General features: G+C 36.9%; 1 non-coding gene across 1 annotated transcript; it reads left to right on the top strand.

Annotated features, from left to right (window-relative positions):
* Positions 1-5,242: 5,242 nt before the first annotated feature.
* On the top strand, positions 5,243-5,349 carry LOC138837072 (U6 spliceosomal RNA). The gene has a single exon (XR_011375168.1). It is a non-coding gene; the product is annotated as a U6 spliceosomal RNA (small nuclear RNA).
* Positions 5,350-5,944: the final 595 nt, after the last annotated feature.

The following is a 5,944-nucleotide window of genomic DNA, read 5'->3' as shown; positions in this document are numbered from 1 at the left end:
AAAGAAAGAGAGAGAGAAAGAAATGAAAACAATAAAAAAAGGACCAAAAGGTCAAAAGAGATTAAACCCACACACACACATCAAAAATAAAAATTATGAGAAAAAATTAACATCAAACACTTTTAAAAATTGAAAAAAAGGTTAAAAAGAAGAGTTCTTTTATTTGGGGTTTTTTTTTTGGGGGGGATGATAAGACCCTGTATCTCTCCTGTGTCTATAACCTGTCTCTTGGTGGAGTCTCTGGTGTGCTTGTGGTGTTTAGTTTTCATTTTGCTTGACTGGTTTCTTAAGTCAGTTTTTTTTGTGCAGGCAGAAAAATGCTCTGCTTTACCCAGGATTTTGTGATCCTCTTCCCAGGCTATTCAGTGGGAGGGAGATATGCTTTGAATATCACCAAAGAGGAAGATGGCAGTTTCCTCCAGTGTGTAAATGCCATGATGAGGTAGGGTTGGGGCCTTTCAGAAAATGGTAGCTTTTCCCTGAGGGGCAACTCCTGAAACACTCATGGAACCCATTCTCAGGGTTTTTTTTTTTTACTTAGTTTCAATTGTTTGTCTAGGCTGTTGTAGGGAGGGGCAGCCTCTGGCTCTGTTTACCATGTGAAGGACATCACTCCACAGAGGCTCCACTGGCTTGGTGGGGTGACATTCCCCTGTGTGGAGCTGAGCCTGACAGGTCATGTCTACTTCCTGTGACCTACTAAATGACTCTTTTGTTTTCTTCCAAGGCCTGAATTGGAGCTAGCTGCTCAGCCCTGGGGAGGTCAGTAACATAGATGGAGATCTCTGGTAGTGGGGGAGGGGCGGCCTTCCCTCCTCTGATCCCTGAGAAGGAGTAAGGATGTCAGGATTCTACTCATGTAAGAGTGTTGGTTCCTGGGTCATCTCTGGTCTGTGATCTGCAGGATGAAGATATCTGCTCCTTGTCAGTTCTTGCTGGTGTTGAGTAGAATCTGCTCACCAGCCACGTCTGGGGCCTTTGTCATGGACCCTCTCTGTAGGTATGGTGGCTATAGCCACTGGCGCTGTACCTACTGCCACCTCAGCTGTGGCTACTGGCAAGTGCTCAGATCTGTCATCTTGCCTGGATTTTCCATCTTTGGCCAAACTCTCTGTACTGTGATGGCACACTTGGTGTGACTGGAACATTTAAACTGCTTTCTATGTAAGAGCTTGTTTACCCTCCAGCTTCTCCTCCTCCATCTTCCCCCAAAACCTCATGATTTTTTGAGTGTTTTTTTAGTGAAAAATGTTTTTGGTGTTTATATTTTGGTTTGGCATAAAATGAGCCTACTATTGTCTTAATTTAATAAAAAAAAACTTTCTGATTCTATGACAGCATAAATTTTGTGGATAATGGTTAAGACTAGGTTGACTTTCTGAAAAAAAAATCACCACCCATAAAAGAGGAACAAAAAGAAAATAACATATGACAGGAAACATTAATCTTAATGGACTAATAGTCTGTCAGTTTGATTTAACTTTTAATCAAAAATTAAAGTAATACTTGATAATGTTTTATTAACATATTTAAATTTCTTCATTCTTGTCATTTAAGATTCACTTTATAAAGAAATTCAACAGGTGACAGTGTTTTTTCATGACTTTTCCAAAGAAATGATCATTTCATCATTATAGTGTATAGCACAATATACCCAGAAAGCATTTAAGGAAAAATTTTTTCCCATTCTTTGGTTTGCTTCAGTCTGTATTTAAAGCTGCATACCACATTTTACACACTTTATTGTCTGTCTTCTCATTTGAAACATTTCAATAAGTTTTCTTTCCCTAGTTTGTCAGCCAGCAAATCTTTATAAAACAACATGCTTTCATTCATTGTGCTTTCCAAAATATATATTACAAATGCCAAAACGAAGCACAATCGGAAACATCTGTGGATTTTTCCACCTAGAGTACAAAGTAATCACTTTCCAAACTCCTTAGAACCAGCTGTTCACTGGCATTAATTGTGCTGTCACTTCCATGCTTTAAAACAACAGCATTTGACAATGGCGTACATTTTAATTGGTTTACCACATTTGGTTTGTTTTCAGCAAGGACTGTCTTCACGGAAGATGGTAATGGATGAGGTTTGTAATTATGTATTTTGAAAGGGCTCTAAGTTGTGGATATAGAATATCCATTTCAGTGACTAAATATTTAAATTAAATCCTATAATGGATACTCCTTCAATTTTCTGATTAAAGTGTTCTATAATCTAGATATTTTTTAAGGAAATATTGTAATTGTTTCCTTGGTGACAACGTAATTGGAAGACTTAAAATTTTCTTTTTTTTTATAGTGAAAACGCTGTGAGGGGTTACAATTACATGGGCAAGATAATGAGTACATTTCTTTTTTTTCTTTTTCTTTCTTTTTTTTGGGGGGGGGGTCTGGTCTTGGGGCCTGGGCGCTGTCCCTCAGCTCTTCAGCTCAAGGCTAGTGCTCTACCACTTGAGCCACAGCACCACTTCTGGCTTTTTCCTTTTTGCTTATGTGGTGCTGACGAATCGAACCCAGGGCCTTGAGCATGCAAGGCAAGCGCTCTACCACTGAGCCACCTTCCTAGCCCATAAGTGCATTTCTTATCAAGCATTGTAGTCTCCTCCTTGGTTTCCCCTTCCCATCCCTTCCCTTCCCATCCTTCCACCCCCTCCCTCTCCACGCAATCCTCCTCCCCGCCCCCACCAAAGTTGTAAAGTTCGTTTTTCCATATAACGACTTGTACATCTCATTGTTCCAAAGGATCCAACTGTACCCCTATTTAAACGATTTGTTTTTTTCCTTCCCTTCCACAAATTATACCAACCTCAAATACAGTGAAAGCAGGGTTATACCATGGGGGAGGGACATACAAAGCAACAAAGAAATAATCTTATAAATGTGTAGAAACAATCACCTGAAAGAAAAAAAAATTGAATACATATATTAGGGTTCACTTCCCTAAAATCAACTTATCTGACCTTTTCTGCTTGACTCAGACATATACTAGTTATTGCAAATAAGGGAAACCATGGGACCTAAGTTTCTTTGGTACCGGCTTACTTCACTTAATATGAATTTTTTTCTATGGAAGACTTAAAATTTTCATATACTATTGCCATCTTAAATGAAGTGAATGTACCTGGGTTTGCATACAGAACTTTTGGGACAGCATTAATGTTTGAATCTTTGATGGGATTTGATTGGGAATTGTGGCAGGCTTTCATGGTATGAGAAGAAAAAGGATCTGATTGGAATTTATAGCAATATCTAGTTGCTTCCACCCCTGGACAAGTCATTATCATTGGTGAAGATGTTGCCATTTGAATTTACAATGCCCCAGAAAGACCTATGTGTTAAAGAAAAATGACTTTCCATTTCCTCCCAGACTGTGGAGAATACCTGAATAGTTCTTCTGGAGATTAAGTTCTTCAGAATAAAACCTATGAGAACATGCACTCTCATCTTCTTTCTTTTCTCTTTTAATCATTCTAGGTCAAAAACATTTCTTTTTGTCATACTCCTCACCTTGACATTGTCTTGTCACAGGCCACCAAAACAATAAAACCGACTGAACATACACTGAAACCTTCAAACTTATAAATCTGAGTAAGCCTTTCTGTTTAATAAATGGACAATATCATTTATTATGGTAGGTTATAAAGCTAACACAGAAATCTAGTCTTTCTAACAATGTAGAGTATATAAAAATGCTTCATTATAAAATATCTAACTCCAAGTTATATTTTGTGTTTTTGTTTCTGTAGATCTTAAGGCTTAAACTCATGGCCTGACTGGTCGTTTTGTGTTCAAGGCCAGTGCTCTACCTAAAATCTGAACTGGAACTCTTTTCTCCTGGTGGTTAATTGGAAATAAGAATCTAATGAACTTTCCTATTCTGGCTGACCTATTCATGTTGCATACTTTATGTAATTCCAATTCTCAGCATTATATACATGTTCCAACTACAATATAAAAAACTTAAAATATACTAAGGATATTTGTAAAGTATAAAATGAGGGAAGAATTTTCATCCTTTAGAAATCTATGCAAAATCTATGCTAAACTATTGATATTTTACTGGACCTTTCCTGCAACCAGTTTGATATAGTTTAATACTTGTCACACAAACTTTCTCTGTATTCTACTGCATATATACTTTTTCACGTATGTTTGTATATGTATACATATATGTATCTATCTATATATGTTCCAATGTGCATCATCAGACTTGAAACTTCTTTGTTTTGCTATTCAGCAATGAACCTTGTCGGCTAATTCTGTGACAATATCTGTTCTCATTTTCATCATTCCTTTATTTACCAAATCATCAACCTTCTAAAATCAGCTTCATTTCTTGGGTAAGGTTACCAATCAGTCCAACAAATATCCACCCAGAGGCTTTTAATAAAGCAAGTTTTAAGGAAGAATATAACATGAAGTGACAACTACAGAAATTCCACAGAGACCTGACATCTTTCACATTTCTGTCTTCCTTCTCTTCTCATACTTCAGAAAGTATTGACTAACACTATAAATATACTGCAATTATAAGTTAAGGATCAGTGTTTTCTTTCCAACCTGAAGCCTTCTTTTCCATGATTCTTGACATAAACTTTTTGGAAGATTTTTTGTATTGTGATGGGATTCCACCCAAAACAAAGCCATGTATATCAAGAAAGTCAATGTTTTCAACACAGAGTACTAAACAAAAGAGGGAGAAAATTAAGGTTAGCTATATATGTTAAGCACAAATATAGGCAATATCAAGATATCTTGAAATTGTATACTTTTACTGGATAAAGTGGCTCAAACCTTTAATATTATCTACTTAGAAAACAGAGATTAGAGAATTGCAGTTCCAGGCAAGCCCAGACCAAAAAAAAAAAAAAAAGGAAGTTTCAGAAACTCTTAACCATTTGATGCGTGCTATGTGTTTTGCTTGTGTTAGGAGGACCACAGTCCAAGCAGACCCAGGAATAGTGATACTTACCTCAAAAGAAGCAATGAAGTTACAATCTGCAGGTATGGCAGTAGTAGAGATACCAAAGTTGTAAAGTTCCTTTCATTGTTGCAATGGGTCTACCTGTATCCCTATTTAAACATTTTCCCCTTCCCCTCCACAAATTATGCCAACATCAAAAATGTGTGCTTTTGTAAGAAATGCATGATTCTAAAATTTCATGACAATTCTTTTGAACTTACTTTTTTGTGGAATTGACTAAGAAAATAAATTACACCTTCTATATAAAAAATGTTCTGTGCTTAATCTGGCAGCCTATACACTAACATCAGAATGATACAGAGAAGATTAGCATGGCCCCTGCTCAAGGATGACTTGAAAATTAGTGAAGCAATCCATGTTTTTACAACAACAAATGCTGGAGGGGATGGGGCCACCAGGGAACCCTACTGCATTCTTGGTGGGAGTGTAAAAGTCTTCAACCACTTTGGAAAGCAGTATGGAGTTTCCTCAAACGACTCCACATAAAGCTCCCCTATGACCCAGCAATCCCACTTTTGTTCATTTACCCAAAGGATCACAAACAAGACCATACTAAAACTACCAGCACAACTATGGTTATTGCAGCAATATTTACCATAGCTAAGATATGGAACCAACCCAGATGCCCCTCAGTAGATGAATGGATCAAGAAAACCTGGTAAATATATACAATTGCATGCTCTGCCTCCATCAGAAAGAATGACATTGCCCAATTTGTTAGGAAATGGAAAGATTTGGAAAAAAATTTTTAAGTGAAGTAAGCCAACTCCAAAGAAATATAGGTCCCATGGTTTCTCTTATTTTCAATAGCTAATATATGTCCGGGATTATCAGAAAATGTCTTAAGCTATGTGCATTTGACCAGATAAGATGATATTAAGCTAAACGAACACCAAGATAGGTACACAAGTGATTCTATCTTGCTATTATTTCTAACATACTTATACTGTACAATGTG

The sequence above is a fragment of the Dipodomys merriami genome, unplaced genomic scaffold (assembly GCF_024711535.1).
Source record: "Dipodomys merriami isolate MVZ:Mamm:240054 unplaced genomic scaffold, mDipMer1.0.p SCAF_260, whole genome shotgun sequence".
NCBI lineage: Eukaryota > Metazoa > Chordata > Mammalia > Rodentia > Heteromyidae > Dipodomys > Dipodomys merriami.
The sequence above is the reverse complement of the archived record's forward strand: the minus strand, read 5'-3'. Positions and strand labels throughout refer to the sequence as shown.